Source organism: Podarcis pityusensis (genome assembly GCF_964106645.2).
Source record: "Podarcis pityusensis genome assembly, chromosome: 1".
In the NCBI taxonomy this organism is placed as follows: Eukaryota; Metazoa; Chordata; class Lepidosauria; order Squamata; family Lacertidae; genus Podarcis; species Podarcis pityusensis.
In genome coordinates this window covers 54,790,373-54,809,247 of record NC_138028.1, presented here as the reverse complement: position 1 = coordinate 54,809,247, position 18,875 = coordinate 54,790,373, and the positions used below count along the sequence as shown (strand labels likewise).

The following is an 18,875-nucleotide window of genomic DNA, read 5'->3' as shown; positions in this document are numbered from 1 at the left end:
CGGCAACTCAAGAAATCAGTAGTTGCTTTGTTGTTCTTGCTTCATGCCATATACAGCCTCCTTTGTTCTTACAGAGAGCAGGTGACAGGCAGAGCCAACTAAGCCTAGTTTTGTCTCCATCCCATTCCCTCTTGAGGCAACACAGAGGTAAAGGTGGTTGAGGAAGGTAACAGACAGGGGCACCTCCTGTCCTGGATGGAAATAAGCAGCCAGCCAGGTGGAGGCTGGCTGAGGGCAGCCAGTGGTTGGCAGGGCAGCACCCTGTTCGCACTAATGGTCTAACCTCCACTAGTGCAGGGAACATACAGCCCCATAAGCAGAGATGAAAGTATGCCAGTAGGGTGGTGCTTACACCCCCAGTCTTCCAACAAGCTGATGGGAAGCTCCAATCACATAGCTGCCCACTGACCATGTGCCACCGACAGAGCAATAGAAAATGGGACATACTGGGAGTGACTATGGAGCTACTGCATTCTCTCTGCCCCTAAGCCTCTCTTCCCCACTGACATTCCCCAGGAACTGGTATAACTCTACACCTGTCCTAAAGCTGGCATAGTTGATTCCTTTTCCTTGCCACTGCAGCAAATGGGAGGTAAAATCGGACATGTTGCCTGGTCTCCCTCCCATCCAACAGCAAAACAGCAGCACAACAGATACTACAGTTCCTCTACTAATGGTTCTTCCCCTCCTCAACATAATCTCCTCTGTAATCTTTTTTAAACCATTAATTTATTAGAAGCCTTCAGGTAAATTATTTTTCAAAAGTAAAATGTCAATTAAAAAAGGGGGAAATGATATATCAGGCACAACTTTAAATGCATGAGAAAATATTGAAAAGAAGTAAAGCAAAAGAATTAGGAATGTATTTTTTTTAAGGGGGTGTTGGGAAAGTGTGGAATCTCAGCTATTTATTTATAGTCACTTTATTCCTTTATTTCCTCCCTCTTCAGCCTGAATTTTAATATAAACCAAGCCAGTCAGTTTCAGGATGCAATCCTACATTCACTTTGCAGCACACAACCTAAATGCACAGCTGCATGTTCTTGCTCCAGACTGAAGAAAATGGATACAGCACTCTCCAAGGACAAGGACTCTTCCGCTAGAAACACTACATACTACAAATGAGTAAACAACTAGATATGGAGGGTTATTTATATATGTTAGAAAGACAATACCTGACTTTTGGCAATGGAACACCTCAGAAAAGTGACATGAAGAGAAACAGGAAGAAGAAGAAGAAGAAGAAGAAGAAGAAGAAGAGTAGTAGTAGTAGTAGTAGTAGTAGTAGTAGTTTGGACTTGATATCCTGCCTTTCACTCCCCTTAAGGAGTCTCAAAGTGGCTAACAGCCTGCTTTCCCTTCCTTCCCCACAACAAACACTCTGTGAGGTGAGTGAGGCTGAGAGACTTCAGAGAAGTGTGACTTGCCCCAGGTCACCCAGCAGCTGCATGTGGAGGAGCGGAGACACGAACCCGGTTCACCAGATTACAAGTCCACCACACTTAACCACTACACCATGCTGGCTCTACTTCCAACCAGGGACCACTTCCAACCAGTGAAATCATTAAAGTCATTCCTGAACTGTATTACTTCAGACTACAAAAGTAGGAATGTGTGAGTGAGGGCTCTTTCATGTGCACATATTATGGGTTAGGTTTAGAAATATTGATGTTTCCTTGCCTATTATGTCAACAATAAGTGGTCTCAAATGCTTCCAATAAATTGCTGTCAGCTCGCAGAATAAGAAGGAACTGTGCCAACCTATACGTCTACTCAAAAGCAAGTCTTGCTGAGTTCACTGGGGCTTCCCCCCTTTATTTCCTTTTACGTGTGTGTGTGTGTGTGTGTGTGTGTGTGTGTGTATGTGTGGGTGTGTGTAAGGGACTGCAAGGGTCATTTACTCCAACCCCCCTGCAATGCAGGAATCTTTTGCCCAACATGGGCCTCAAACCCACAACCCCCAGAATATATTTGCTTATTGATATATATGGAGGAGCATTCAGTTATGCTGCCTAGCATTTACCGCAAGCAGTTCTACCACTTCATTTGCTGTTTGTGTGAACTACACCAGACAGAATGAGAGACAAAGAAATGGGAGGAAAGGTGGAGGGGAAACCTCTGTGAATATGTGTCTGGGGAAATCTGACAAAAATACAGAAGAACCCTATCAAGAGAAAAAGGTTCATGGCACAACTAGATAATAACTTCTTCTTCCACATATGCTGTAGGTGCAGTTTCCTGTATTCTTTTCAAGTATTCACAGATGAAAGTTGGTGCCGTTTCACAGTAGTTTTAAAGACACTTTCATTTCAGTCCTCTATTTTCGGGTGCTTATAGATTTTGAAATAAATTACCCTCTAGGCTTGAACTTTCTTCCTCTTATTCTAAGCCCCAAAGGTGGTAACAGTTTCTGGAGAGCTGACAAAATTCCATTTGGCAATTTTTTTTCAGAGGCTCTGATATGAGGGTAGAGAAGGGGGATAATACTGTTTTCTCAGCATGTCAGATATTTGGGAGCCTTTTCTCTCTTTCTTCTCGTGTAAGAAAAAAGTGAACAAACAAAAATGGTGTCCCTTTTTGAACTGCGATACTTGGCACATGTTTCATCCTCATCAAGTGCCAACACAAACCTGGGAAACAACTTGGTTTGTCATAAATAGCTTCATGCTCAAATCGGTAGAGTAGGCATGTGGGCTGCTTTTCAAGGAATGAATATGACAGCAGGCACAAAGTCAGTTCTCAACTATGGATCTCCAGGATGAGGAAGAGTTGTAATCCAGTGATAGAGCACATGGTTTACAGGCAAAAGGTATCTATTAGCTTGGAAAGATCTCGTACTTGGCCCTATCCATCTGGTTTTAATATTCACATGTATTTAACAATGGCATGGGGTCTCTTAATGGGGAGCTGCTTCTCATGCTGCTGTATGTGCTGTATGTGTGTGAGAGAGGGGAGTGGTTGTCAATATCTGACTGAACAGGAACAATCATGATGATCCATTATTTTTTTTCATTTCCTTAGGCATGCCTGAATGATTCCTTGTTATTCACAATGTTACTAGACCATCACATACAACGGAACGTAATGACAGCTCAGGTATTTAGCTGTTGGGGTGGGGGGCGGGAATAAGAGATACCTATGCAACCACATCACAGTTCAAATTTAGTGTGTTACTGAAATCATTCCTAGGCAAATTGTTCAGATACTGTACAGTTATTTTCCTCTCAGTCTGCACATAATTCCCCCAATCCAAAGAATGCCATCTCCCCAGACTTGCTTTCTGCTCTCTGTCTCATCCTACAAAGCACAACTGTTGTTCATCTTTGCTCCGCCAACACTACCACCCTCAACAACACAACAAAAGTCTCCTGCTCTTCAGCCAGTCTTCTTATTCTCCATTGTCACTGAGTCAGGCTTGATAACACTGTTCCAGATCTGTCAATTAACTCCAGAAGCCTCAGGTTGTGTCCATCTTTAAATGCACTGATCTCATGAAAGGAACAACAACAACACTTATTCAGACAACACACAACATTTTCCTTCCCCTTTCTTGAATGTGTTTACAGGATATTTGCTATTTATTCCATGCATCTAGTGAAGAAAGTTCTGGCTTACATATAGAGCATACCGCAACAAATGTATTAACACTTTAAAAGTGCCATCTTTGTACATGTGTACTCAGAAATGAGACCTATCCAGTTCAATGGGACTTGCTCCTAGATGTACAGGACTGCAGCACTAGGTTATCTCAGTATGCAACAGATGAACACAGTTACTCTCCCAGAATTCATGAATTCATCTTCTCTTAATTCATCTTCTCACATTATGGTGTGCATGCTGCTATTTCTTTCTCAATGTGACAAACTTTCAGATACACCTTCAGGACATAATTGTTGTGATGCCAAATAAAAATGCAGAAGTGCCAGTTTAAAATGTTTGCACAAAAAGAAAAGCCATCATCATGTATCACCATCATTAACTATAAAGAGGGAACACAGATATCTTCCACACCCAGAAGATTTTTGAGAATAAGATCTCAAAAGTTATGCGGGTATCATCAGAGGCTGTTCAAAATAAAGTTGCGCCCTCACATATCCCCGAGAATGGAGCTGAGATTTTATGTGGAAAATGTGAGCTCACCTTTATATCCTCCCCTGTTGGTTTATTTTCAAATTTAGATCAGCCTTACCTTAAGAAATCATTTTGGATGCTTGCACTGGAGTGACAGTCAGCACAATAAAAAATATGACGGCTGGTGATGAAGGTGACATTGGTCCTGCAGGAAAAGAGACATGGATATTACAGATTATCAAAAATGCATGTGTCTTGGGTAGTTAAATGGAAATCAGGGAAGATAGATACATCTGTTATATGAAGGCATGCCAGTTTAGTCGAGACAGAAATTGTGGGTTGGAGGCAATGATGTAGTAGGGTGTATGGAATGTTAGGGGAGTGGCAGTACCACTGATGGAGGACGTGCTATGCTCCTTCTGCCATAGTTTGTCCACCATTGGTCCCCTGCACTCAGCTCTCACCTGTGGCTCCTAGAACTGTCGGCGTGAGACAGCAGCCACACCCCAGGAAACAGCTTCGACTGGTGACTAAACCAGGTGAAGCTAGCCAGTGGATTATGCACTGCCCAATCTTGCGCCCCAAGGAGGTCATTTTGGTGCTGCTAACACAGCAGTCTGACTTTACCCCCTGGAGACACACTCCACTGTTTCTCAAGACAGACAGATGCCAACAGTGGCAAAACACAGTCATTGCTCAATGTGGTAGAAATATGGACCTACATACAAGATACACGTTGATCTACCCACACGTAGGTGAGGAATCATATAATTATTTGCTGCCTTAGAGTTTTTAATTTGATTCAACACATGTAATTATTATTAATATTGATTATTTTCAGTTGTTATCCCTGAGAAACGTAGAAAATAACAGGATTTAGTTATCCAAAAGTTTTCAAACTAACACGACCCTTTAAAAATTAGGTAAGGAACCAAATGTTATATAAATGATATATAATACTGTTTTATAATTTGTGACTGTTTTGTAATTTATGGTAATTTAGAATTTAAATGTATTTTCATGTAATATTTGATGCTTCCAGCTGATGAAGGTGAATACATCGAAACAGGGCCCTGTCCTGATTTCTGACTTCTGCTCAATGATTGAAACTAAGACCTCCACGCCGAATCTGACTATGGACTAACATAAACCTATCTCTGAAAAATGTTGGACGGAAGTGAAAAAAGATTTAGAAATCTGGTCAAATTTGAAGCTTTCACTGTTGGGTCGTATTGCTGTGATAAAAATGAATGTATTGCCTAGAATGCTGTTTTTGTTTCAAACATTGCAAATTGTGGACAAGATGGACTGTTTCAAGAAGTGGCAGAGAGATATTTCTAGATTTGTCTGGCAGGGCAAGAAGCCCAGAATAAAATTTAAGATATTAACTGATGCAAAGGAAAGGGGTGGATTTGCCCTGCCAGACTTTAAACTTTACTATGAATCAGCAGCTTTTTGCTGGTTGAAAGAATGGCTACTTCTTGAAAACACAGACATCTTGGACTTAGAAGGTTTTAACAATGTATTTGGATGGCATGCATATCTGTGGTATGACAAGGTTAAAGCGCATAAAGCATTTAAAAACCATATTGTCAGGAAAGCACTGTTTAATGTTTGGATAAGATACAAGGATTTGTTGGAAAACAAAACCCCAAGGTGGCTGTCACCGATGGAAGCGAAAGCTCTGAAAAGGCTCAATATGGAGGCCAATTGGCCGAAATATTGGGAAATTTTGGAACAAGATGGAGATAGACTGAAACTGCAGAGTTTTGAGAAACTAAAAAATAAAATGCGAGACTGGCTTCATTATTATCAGATAATGGAGGCATATAATTTGGACAAGAAAATTGGCTTCCAGGTGGAAAAATCAAAATTAGAAACAGAACTGTTAGAACCCAAAACTAAGAATTTGTCAAGAATGTATAACTTGCTGTTGAAATGGAATACTCAGGATGAAACGGTGAAATCTGCTATGATTAAATGGGCACAAGATGTTGGACATAATATTATGTTTGCTGACTGGGAACAGTTATGGACCACAGGTATGAAGTTTACGGCATGTAATGTCCTAAGAGAGAATATTATGAAAATGATATACAGGTGGTACATGACCCCCGTCAAGCTTGCAAAAATCTATCATTTGCCCGACAATAAATGCTGGAAATGTAAAAAAACTGAAGGTACATTCTTTCACCTTTGGTGGATGTGCCCAAGGATTAAGGCCTTCTGGGAAATGATATATAATGAACTGAAAAAGGTATTTAAACATACCTTCTTGAAGAAACCAGAGGCCTTTCTCCTAGGCATAGTCGGCCAATTGGTGCCAAAGAAGGACAGAACTTTTTTTATGTATGCCACAACAGCAGCAAGAATACTCATTGCAAAGTATTGGAAGACACAAGATCTACCCACTCTGGAAGAATGGCAGATGAAGGTGATGGACTATATGGAACTGGCAGAAATGACTGGCAGAATCCGAGACCAGGGAGAAGAGTCGGTGGAAGAAGATTGGAAGAAATTCAAAGATTATCTACAGAAATATTGTAAAATTAATGAATGTTAGAATGATGTTGGATAGTAATTAAGTGGTTTCCAGCTGTAATGCTTTAAGGGAATATGAAAAAAGGGTTATAAATAGGTAAAAATTTAATATTATTACTTTTAAAGGATTTGCTGAACCAACAGATTGAAGTGGAATACAAAAAAAGGAGGTATGAGGAGGTCCAGGAAATAAGTCAAAGGAAAATAAGTAATGGAAAATCTGTGTGTTTTTAACTATTTTTATTTTGTATTTTTGTCATTTTTTTTCATTTTTATTGTAATATTAAAAAAAAAATCTTAATAAATATATTATAAAAAAATAATAAAACAACAATGACCATCAAAAAAACAACAACATAAACTTATCTCTATTCATAAACTCTTATCTCTAATTCTGTAACAAATTATTGTGTTATACATATCTTTATGAGTTTGAGTTTGTAATCTCTATTTGAATTTGTAATCCTTGTCGGAATACATACTTTTGAATGGATTAGTTTTTGTTACTATTGACCATTGATTTCCGAGTAGGGACCGCTCCCACTAGTGAAACTTACATTGGCCTGAGTTCTTGGTGTGCTTTTTCTCTTGATGCATAGCAGTGGCTGGCAATTTGCTCAGCAAACTGCCTCACCACTCTAATTTTCAATATCTTGGGTTGTTGTAAGATGCAACTTGTTTATGAGTTCTGCCTTGCAGTGAGCCTCTCGCAAACCAAATCTACACTCTCATTTTTCATTCAGAGTTGACTTCAGCACATGGTTAAAGAGACATGAATATTCCAGAATATCTCCATATGTCAATTTACTACCACAGGCTAGGCTCAGACAACTTCTGGAAATTTTTAAAAATATGTGATGAATCATTGTTTGGAGAACTGTTGAGACAGTTGCACCACCCCACCCACACGATGAAATCCACTTGGGTTGACTTCACCCTGTCAAAATGGGTTTGTCACTGATCAGATGTAAAAAGGAAGAATGCCCTTGACAATTTCTCCACCCAAACCAAGTGCCATAGCATCTGACAGCAAGGGGGTGCAATGTGTAGAGTAAGAGATGCTGCACTCCTTTGATAGTCAGCTGTTGAGCAGTGTAGGAGAAGGCAAAGAGATTTTCCCCAATAAAATGAAAAATGTTTATTTTTTTTAGAAAAGGAAAAGAAACAAGAAACAAGGCAGCACAGTGAAAATAATGCAAAGCATGCATACTACATATGTAATTAAACTTGTAAGACATCTTTTAACTCTGCACTCTACGCTACTGACATGATAGAGGCTCATTAATCCACTCACAAAAAATGTGTGCCTGAGGTCAGGGCATCAAGGACTTCCTTGGAAACCTCTGGAGAAGCAAACGTTTAAGCAGACTTTCTCATGCAATAGGTTTGGTTTCAGTAGTCTAATATATGTGATTTAATCTCGGGTACTACTAAGTGAAAGGTTTCGTTTTGTTTCGTTTCACAGGAAGAGCAAAGCTTCCCCATCCCCATATTTTAGTGCTGGCTGTAGCTCGTTCTTCTGAAACACAGATTATCTCCTTTTCAATATGTAAACATTATTGACACAAACAACCACAAGGAAGGTTTAAAGATGCATGAGTAAGAATATATACATTGTCTACCTCTTCTTCTTTTTTTAAGGTAAGAAAGAGCAAGAGACAAGGCCCCAGCCCATCCCTCAAAAATATGAAACCAAAATGGATTTTGGTGTTTTAGCTGGCCTAATAAAAAATATTGCCCTACTATCGATAATGGAGGAAAGTTCTCTCACAAAAGCCACTGCATCAGCAATTTGGAAGGCTTAATTCAGTCTGGAAGGGTTTCTGCACCTGTAATTTTTCCTCAAAGTGGGGGGATGTACAGCCATTTTTAGATTTCCTGGTTATAGTGAATGGGTAACACATTTTAGAACCCAAAACACAGGCTGAAGGTGAGGGCAGCCAGAAAGATCTGACAAGTAATGTGAAGTCAGTGCTAGACCAAAACATTTTACTGTTGAAAATGGAGCCCATATGCCTTCTTCCTGCTGAACCCAACATTTTGAAAAGTCTTGGTGCACCAACAAGACTCCATCCTTGCATTCATCCATCCTCTCTCATGGCACCACCTGAAGCAGATTGCTTCACTTTACTCCATGGTAGAATTGGCCAAGTGTGAAATATTCCTGTGAAATCCTTGTCACTACTGTGTTTCTGAATGCATTCAAAACACAATGGGAGATACAGGTCTCATGCTGCGCATGCTGAACACTACCTGAGTGTTTCTGAATGAATGTCAGCACAAACCATATCACCCTAATGACACCAGTCCTGTCAAGGTAAGTTCTCATTCTGTGAGGATATCCAACTAAACAAGCTGCCATCATGCCAGGATAAGTGGGAGTCCATGTACAATGAGATTGTGATTCAGTAGTTTTACCACTGGGGGTGAGCAAAAGGACTTGGCATGTCAGACATGTAGCAGAACCTTTTCTTTGATACTGTCTTGGAAGATTCAAATTTAATTCAAAGAGCCTGGAGCGATTTAAAGATGGAAAGAAGGTCAGATACTAAATGCCCCCTTACCTGCATGATTTTTTTTTACAAGCACTATTATCACTGTGCGTTCTGACTGTAGTCAGTTTAATTAACAACTATGCCATGTGTTCTGTCCTGTGGGGCTAGATTGTTCCCATATATGCCTTCAAAGAAGAGAAAGAACACTCAGATCCTACACCAAAGTACCTCAAATCCTATTCATTACTGAAAGACCTCAAATCCTATTCATTACAACAAGAATCAGCAACAACAAGCAACGTATAATGCAAGGAAATCTGTGTCGTAAGTGATTGTGGTCATGGATTCTGTTTTCTGCAGTTGACAGATAATTTATTACGGTCAAAGACCAGCTCACATAACATAACACAATAAAAATAGCATTCATAAAGATAAAATATACAATCAGAGCAGATTGCAGCAATAGCTCATGAGTTAAAACTGAGATATATACATACACCTGTACAACTGAGATTTGGACTACCATAAAAAATTGACCCTGAGGCGCCCCAAAGGGCGACTTCAGCATTTCCCTAGTAAGCTATTTTATTCTAGAGGATGGTCTGTGCCTACAAATCTGGGTGCAGAATCTGGCTACCAGCCAGGTCATCTTATGATCTTTGCCTAAGAGGAGAGAATTAAGTTTAGACTTGTCTGAAAGATCAGCGAGCCTCTTCAGCAAAGGATCAATGGTGCCTCTACGTATCTCAACATAAAAAGGACATCTAAAAAATATATGTTTGAGGCTTCCTATTTCCCCCAATGGGCAGGCGCAAAGTCTCTGTGTGTACGGGACCCTTCTATAGGAGCCTTCCAGAACCGGTGAGGGCAAGGCCGAGCTTCTAGCAAGAGTAATAGCCCTTCTTAGGTTTCTGGATGTGAGGAAATAGAGATATGCTGCTGGAGCGGCTACGTATCTCCCGTTTTCTGCAGTAGTTAAATAGATTACTAGACAAGCAGTTTCCTGCTTGGTTGTTTGAGGCCTGCAGAGATGGGACAAAATGTACTGGCACCAGTTGGAATCACACGGTTTGGCAGGCAGCAGAAACCAGCAGCTAGACAACTGTAGGAGAATGGGTGAAGGCCATCTGGAGACAATAAAGATAAGAGAGGAAGCATTCCCTGGACACAGTCTGCAGGACCACAAATAGCTCCAAGGCAGACACCTTGCTCTGACAACTTTCAGAGCCAAATTGAAGCCTTATGTCATGGTGTACACCCTGATGACTGCATCAAGGCTTACCACTCATAAGAACAGGACTCCTGCTGATTCACACCACAAAGGCTGATTGAATCCAGCATTCTGTTCTCATAGCAGCCAACCAGATACCTATCAGAAGCCCACAAGCTACACAGGAGTGCCACTAATATTCCCCACCAACTGCCATTAAGGGGTATTCTTAGTCCAAGTTGGGACTATCTTTACACCTTGTGGTAGCAAATTCCATAGTTTCATCTGCCTTTAACTCCCACCATTGTGTTTTGCTGGATGACCTCAGATTCTAATATCATGAAAAGGGGAAACTTCACTTTCTACACACCATGCATAATTTTACACACATCTCTCATGTCCCTCATTTGCCTTTTTTAAAAGCTTAAAACTCAACAAATGTTATAGTGTTTTCCTCATAGAGTTGTCGTCCTTTTCTGCATCTTTCCCAGCACTGAAATATTTTTCATTTACCAGAAGGGCACACAGTATTCCTCACTACTGAGAGAATTAAATGCAATAATAATTATTTGTGTTTGTAGGAGGAGGGGTTATTGGTTTTGTATTGTTATTGTTCTCATTTTTATTATGCATTTGTGTTCTCCTTTCATCTGTTGTCAACCACTCTGCGATCTTCAAATGATGGGTGGTATACAGATTTAAAAAATAATAATCACTAATAATAATAATAATAATAATATAAATTTTATTTATATCCCGCCCTCCCCAGCCGAAGCCGGGCTCAGGGCGGCTAACAACAATAAAACAGTATAAAAGTATAGCATAAACAACACTCTAAAATCAATCATTATAAAATTAATTAATTCAGGCCACTGGCAACCATTGGGCCAGAGCTCCGCGAAGATTACCGAGGGAGGGAGTCAGGCTGTGCCCTGGCCAAAGGCCTGGTGGAACAGCTCTGTCTTGCAGGCCCTGCAGAAAGATGTCAAGTCCTGCAGGGCCCTGGTCTCTTGTGACAGAGTGTTCCACCAGATCGGAGCCGCAGCCGAAAAAGCCCTGGCTCTAGTTGAGGCCAGCCTAACTTCTCTGTGGCCTGGGACCTTCAAGATGTTTTTATTTGAAGACCGTAAGTTTCTCTGTGGGGCATACCAGGGGAGGCGGTCCCGTAGGTACGAGGGTCCTAGGCCGTATAGAGCTTTAAAGGTTAAAACCAGCACCTTAAACCTGATCCTGTACTCCACCAGGAGCCAGTGCAGCTGGTGTAGCACCAGGTGAATGTGATCTCGCAGCGAAGACCTCGTAAGGAGGCTCGCTGCAGCATTCTGCACCCGCTGGAGTTTCTGGGTCAGTCTCAAGGGCAGCCCCACGTAGAGCGAGTTACAATAATCCAGTCTGGAGGTGACCGTCGTGTGGATCACAGTAGCTAGGTCAGGGCGAGAGAGGTAAGGAGCCAACTGCTTAGCTTGGCGGAGATGGAAAAATGCCGCCTTTGTTATAGCTGCAATCTGCGCCTCCATGGAAAGGGAGGTGTCGAAGATTACACCCAAACTCTTAACGGATGGTGCTGGCACTAATTGCGCCCCCGCAAGAGATGGGAGTTGCCCCCCCAATCCCATATTGCCCCGTCCCAGCCACAGGACCTCTGTCTTCGAAGGATTTAGCTTCAACCGCTTCCCACGTAACCATCCAGCCACAGCTTCCAAACATCTGGTCAGTGTGTCTGGGGCCGAGTCAGGATGGCCATCCATCAACAGATAAAGTTGGGTGTCATCGGCATACTGATGGCAACCCAGCCCAAAACTCCGAACAAGCTGGGCGAGGGGGCGCATAAAGATGTTGAAAAGCATCGGGGAGAGTATCGCACCCTGAGGTACTCCACACACCAAGGAGTGGCGCGATGACAATTCCCCCCCAAGCGCCACCCTCTGTCCCCGACCAGAGAGAAACAAGCACAGCCATTGAAGGACTGTGCCCTGGATCCCCACGTCGGCAAGGCGGTGGTCCAGAAGTTCGTGATCGACCATGTCGAAAGCTGCTGACAGATCTAGAAGAATCAGCAGCCCCGACCCGCCTCGATCCAGCTGTCTATGAAGATCATCTGTTAGGGCGACCAGAGCCGTCTCGGTCCCATGACCAGCACGGAAGCCGGACTGGAATGGATCCAGAGCCGATGTTTCATCCAGAAACCCACCAAGCTGTTCAGCAACCGCTCTCTCAATCACCTTACCCAGGAACGGAAGATTCGAAACCGGGCGGTAATTGGATAGATCTAAAGGATCTAATGATGTTTTCTTTAAGAGCGGGCGCACCACTGCCTCCTTCAGTTCCCCTGGGAATGTCCCCGTGCCAAGGGACAAATTGATGATATCCCCCAGGAGAGCCCGCACCTCGTCTGGACACGCTCTAATCAGCCAAGACGGGCACGGGTCGAGAGGACAGGTGGTGGGCTTTCCAGCTCGGAGGAGTCTGTCCACATCGGCTGGGGATATCCGGTCGAAGTGGTCCAATACTGGACCCAAGGACAGTCGAGGGGCCTCCAGTTCCTTTATTGTATCCAAATTGGCAGGGAGGTCATGGCGGAGCAACAAGATCTTCTCCGCAAAAAAGCTAGCAAATGCCTCACAGCTAAGTGTCAAATTGTTATTTAAATTTGGCTGTCCCTCAAGGGACGTTAAAGACCTGATTATACTAAATAATTGCGCTGGGCGAGAGCTAGCGGATGCAATGGAGGCCGAGAAGTATGACTTCTTAGCAGCCTTCACCGCCATCTCGTAGGTTTTCATAAAAGCCCTATAAGATGTTCTTGAGGCTCCGTCACGGGCACCCTGCCATACTCGCTCTAGCCGTCTGAGGTCCCGCTTCATTTTCCGGAGCTCCTCGGTAAACCAGGGAGCCCGGTTTCTGCGGGGTCGCAGAGGGCGCTTAGGTGCGATCTCATCAATGGCTGCCAGGAGCTGGGTATTCCAGCCCTCAACAAGCTCAGTCAATGAGTCGCCAGGGGGAGCAAGGTCCCGCAAGGCTTGGCAGAATCTATCAGGGTCCATCAGCCTCTGCGGGCGAGCCCAAATTGGCTTGCCACCTAAGCAGGGTGGGGGCGGAAAGTCAATCCTGGCTTTCAGAGTGTAGTGATCAGACCATGGCACCTTCATCGAAGGAGACATGATCACATCTATACCTACGCCAAAGATCAAATCCAGCGTGTGGCCTGCTTGATGTGTGGGGCCCGAAACAAACTGGGAGAGCCCTAGTGTCGCCATGGAAGACACCAGGTCCAGAGCCTGTGAGGAGGGAGTGGCATCAGCATGGATGTTAAAGTCCCCCAATACCAATAGGTTAGGGAACTCCAAGGCCCAAGAAATGTAAAGGCACAGGGGGCGGATTCTATGGTAGAAAGTGAAGATTCAATGTGTAGCTGACGACAGTGGAGAGAGACAAAAGAGAAATTTGCCTTTCCCTCCTGTGCATTACAGTGGATATGAATATGTGAGGGCAGAAAGGTCAGAGAACAAGGCCTTGAGCAGTGAGGAAAACTCCAAGAAGTTGATAACTCTGGATGATGAGACTAGTGAGTGACAAGAAGTAGGTAAAGGAGGTTAAGTGGTCCTAAGGATATAAGCACATTCTGGTCCTTTCCTACAGAACAGTGTGGGAGTATAAATGATTGCAAAGCAGAGAGTGAGGAGTGAGGGGGAGACAGTACCACAAGAATAATTCATTCCGTGATCTGACATTCATCAGTAACTGTCAAAACAACACCTTGTGCACACACAACAAAACAACACAGAAGAGGGAAGGAAGGCAGAGAACACGTAAATTGCACTGCAGTCTAACGTTAAGCAAGAATAAGCAGGGCAGAATTACACTTAGCAAGAAGCTCCCACTTGTTCTCTTTCTGTCAATCATGGCTGTTGCTCCTATGGCCCCAAAAGAACTCAAGGATGCTCTCCAAGTAGGCTGGAGGGGACCACGTGCCCATCCCAGAAGAGCCACGCTGCAGTGGGACAATAGTGCAACAATGGCAATGGAACTTTCTGGGGCTGGAATTGGAGACCAGTACTAGTTCGAGGTAAGAATAAGTTTCTTCATTGTACCAATGCTCAAACTCTTATCTGGGATCCCTTCAGTGGAAGGCCTTAGAAGCTATGTCACAACTATGTTTCATCCCACATTTTTAATGGTGTCAGATTTGAGGCTTCTATAAACTCTGACAATTCATTACTTAAGTATCAAGCAATGGCAGCAAGGAACCTATAAGCAAAATGGAGCCCTCCCAACATGCTTTTAAATCACTTTTATTACTCCCCATCATAGCTGTCAACGTTTCCCTTTTCTTGTGAGGAATCCTATTTGGAATAAGGGAATTTCCCTTTAAACAGGGGAAACGTTGACAGCTATGCTCCCCATAGCTCCTGATAGTAGCCAGGTCTGAGAATGGGGGATTAAGCTTCAAGGTGAGCTGTCAAATGAGTCAAGTGAGAAAGTGAGTCCTTGTCCCTGTTCCTGCTAGAAGACATGATTGCAGAATTTTAAGGCCCAGAGGCTCCATGGAATTAGAAGAAAGAAACGCAAAAATGAGTATTCAAGGTCAAGCTGAAAAAGGGGAAGAGTCAACACACAACAGATCAGTAGATGGGATAGGCATAAAAAGGAGAAAGGGTGATGACTAGGAACTGTAAAATCAGAGGTTAAAAACCATTGTCAAGAAGTCAAGTAGTATGGAAAGAGGTTAGAAAGAAGAGGATAAGGGACTGGTACTGTGTTCATGTGAGATATAGAAAAGGATGTTGGATGCTGGGGGGACATACTGCCTGAGTTTGTTGTGCAGGCTTGAAATGGTCCACTAATCAACTCAACCTTCCAAGTTTTAAGGTAATGTTTAATTATGGAGACACACAAAGCGCAACATTAATAAGTAAATATTCGCAATTCAGCTCCAACTTGAAATGGGTTCTAGAAAGAATCCCATGCTCTGTACATACTGGAGCTTTCTTTTCATTCAAGCACCTCCATGCAATTGCTTTTGGTGGTAAAAAGTATGAGCTGATAAGTCTGGCACTAATAAATTTACAGTGTGGCTTCCCAAATATATGAAACTCCCTGAGCTGTGCCAGTGCAAACAGCATTATGCTCTACTCGGTACAGGCGGTGGGGAGGGGGGGAAAGCCTATGGTTATCTGGAGACACATAGGGCATTGAAATCATGATTAGCTCTGTGCAAGGCTGCTGGCAAAAAGGAAGGTGGTATTATGTAAATCCCTGTGGATCTGAAATAATTTTCCAAGCCTGGCATGATCACCATTCAGTTTTGCCCTCCCCATTTGCCATGCAACTCCCTGACAGTAAATAATGAAATTATTCAGCAGCACTTTCCCGTGCAATCCTGGCTCCTGTTTGGTCCATTTGGATGCTCCATCCATTTCCTGACCTTTTGCATTTTTTGCAGCAGATGTAGGCTGCTACAATGGGTCTAGCTGGAAGAATCCTCTGAATGGTTGTATTGCCCTAATTTCTGTGCAGTGCAATGCATAGAATATGGTCATAAGAACCTCAAGAATTTCATTTAGGATGCAAGTCAATTCTTTTTTGTTATCTACACCCCTTGCCTAATATTTCCATGCTTCCAATAAAGAAGTGCATGTACATGGGGTGGGGAGTCATAGTTCAACAGCATTAAGAGAAAATGATTCAAAAATATAATCAGCAGGTCAACAAGGCATGCTTTTGTCAAATAATTTAGCTTGCCCTAAGTGAAGTTCTCTGGCCCCCAGCATCTGATGTCAGAGCTTCCTGTTCACATCTATAGTTCAAGCTGTCCTAATTTGGTTTTATGGTTCTATTTTGCATAATATGTGAAAATTACCCAGTTATTCTTCCCTTCTCCATCAGAAGAAATGCTCTAGCAGATAACTCTTCTTTATTCATCTCTCCATCATTCAGGCACTTAGCTATAGATTCATGATATATATTTATGATAATAGATATATTAAGAACACAAAGAGCCCCCACTCTCTCAATTTCAGTTTTTCAGACACTAGTTCAAGCTTCCAGCCTGGGCTAAATCGACATATAATGGGGTGCTGGAGTGAGTCTGTCTCTCAAACTTAGGGGAACAATAGGGTGATATTTAATTCAGTTTTACTCAGAAAAGACCCACTGAAATTTAATTTTTTTTGTAAGTTAGGTTCTTTAATTTTAATGGGTCTGCTCTGAATATAACTTAGTTGAATTTGTTGTGTGATTTGAGATCTAGAGGCATACATCTATTTTCACATGTCCTGTTTGCATGATTCTTGGCTCTCACAAACAGCTGATAAATCACGAGGGCAGAGAGGGAGGGAGAGAGAATCAAGGAAGGAAGGATCATGCCCACAAGTATGTTATCTCAGTAAACATACTATTTTCACATTTCTGTTTCTCGTGGCTGTTTTAAGTTGCTGTCTTCCAGTAATGTTGTACAACTTTCAACTTTTTACTTCCTCATGTCACAAACAGAATACCAAAATATAAGTATATATTTTAGATGTGTAAGCATTCAATCATTTCCCATTATATACCAATACAGTACCATCAAATTAGGTTAAACTTGAGGCAGAAGTTCCAATGTGTATTATTTCTCCTTTGCAAACAAAAAAACATATCGCATCACTGCCATTTCTACAACATCTCTCTTTTTCCTGGTAGGTGTCTCCAAGCACAAACCTATTTCATGTGTAAGTACTGGCAATGGTAATGAGATAGTATTGCTCCAGGCTCCAGATTGCTTCACTAAGCATGGGGAGCTTGACTGGAAACAACAGACATTCTAAAAGAATGAAATGCCAACAACCCATCTTGCTAAAATGAATCCTTATTATTCCAACTATAAACTTTGTAAAAGGTCAGCATTGAAAATCTGTGAGTTTAAAGCGTTCACAAATATGGCAGAATGAGACCTCCTAGTGGTGCAGCAATAAAACTGCTAGAGCATTTGCAAAGCTAAGCAGGGTCCAGCATGGTTTCAAATGAGATTCCTGCATTGCAGGGGGTTGGACTAGATGACCCTCAGGGTACCCTCAACTCTACAGTTCTATGATTCTAAGGCACATGTTCATAGAATCATAGAATTGTAGAGGTGGAAGCGACAATGAGGATCATCTTTTGTCCAACATGGGGCTTGAAGCAAGTTATCCAGTTGTACTCATGGTTATATATATACTTATTATTACATTTACTGACGTGTTTTTACAGAGTCCAACAGTCACTAATGAATTAATGTGCCTGGACCTAGTAGAAAGAAAGACAATGGCTGGATTTCCTTCGTGTGCCTCCTCCTTGAGATGTCCGGAGGGTGGCAACATGAGAACGGGCCTTCTCTGCAGTGGCTCCCCATCTGTAGAATGCTCTCCCCAGGGAAGTTCCCCTGGTGCCTCCATTATACATCTTTAGGCACCAGACAAAAACATTCCTTTTTAACCAGGCCTTTGGTTGATTTGATTGACATCCTTTAAATTTTTTTTTTGGGGGGGGGCTATTGGGTTGTTGTTGTTTTTTTATTAGGTATTTTGTGGTTTTACATCTTGATTTTATTCTGTGAACCGCCTTGAGACACATTAGGTATAGGGCGGTATATAAATTCTAATTCTAATTCTAATTCTAATTATTCTAATTATTCTAATTATTCTAATTCTAATTCTAATTCTAATTCTAATTCTAATTCTAATTATTCTAATTATTCTAATTCTAATTCTAATTCTAATTCTAATTCTAACTACTACTACTACTATTATTAAAAACCTGAGCATTATGCAATGTGACACTCCAGGAGTTTCTTACAAGAGTATGGCCCCTACAGGTCTCTGCATCAATCAGGGAGCTGGAAAGTCCAGATTTTCCTCAATCCTCCACAGAAGAACCTGCTACCACCACCTGCTGATTAACAGTGAGAAGTAGGACCCTCTTTTTATTTGGTTGTGTAATTCAGTACCAGCATGTAGAGTGAAACTGGGTAATCTAGAACTGCCCAGACCAGAGCACATCCATACATTCTGAAACCAGTACAAATAATTATTTTTGGGAAACAGTGTTTCAGTTTGAGTGTGGAACGTCCATGCTACATGAGTGTGGTAACCGTGCCCAAACTGGTGGTTTCCAGACATGGCTGGATTCCAACCCTCTTAAGTCAGACAGAGCGGTCAAGGAGTCAGGGATGCAAAACATCTGCAAGGAACCAGATTTGGAAAGGCTGTGCTATAGGGCAACAGTCTGAAGCTTTGGGGGGGGGGGAATTGCTATCACAGTATGTAATGCTGTAATGACAGGACCCTGATTTATTCATTCTCCTTAAACTTTATGAAGGGCTTAAAAGCATAAATGTGAGAACTCACTGAAAACAGGGCTGCTGCGGAAAAGCTCAGGATTCTGGCAGATGTTCTTTGCTGTCCTTGGTACTGAATTTACTGTTGCAAAGCTTTGGGCTGAAGCTCTGTGTGGGAAATGTAACGCAGTTTGGGGGGGGGCAAGGATGACATTTGCACTAATCCATATACCAAGGATGTTTTATGAGGAAGATGCTTACCATT

The 18,875-nt window shown here is 42.2% G+C and overlaps 1 protein-coding gene across 4 annotated transcripts in view; it reads right to left on the bottom strand.

The window, feature by feature from the left end:
* Positions 1–18,875, bottom strand: part of LRRC4C (leucine rich repeat containing 4C) — a 624,097-nt gene that overhangs the window by 151,008 nt on the left and 454,214 nt on the right. For 3 of the 4 annotated variants that reach the window (XM_081001814.1, XM_081001811.1, XM_081001813.1), the window contains one exon: positions 4,190–4,276. The exons of the other annotated variant lie outside the window; for it this stretch is intronic. The gene's annotated coding sequence lies outside the window, so the exon portion shown is untranslated. The remainder of the gene's footprint in view (positions 1–4,189; positions 4,277–18,875) is intronic. 4 annotated transcript variants of the gene reach the window in all.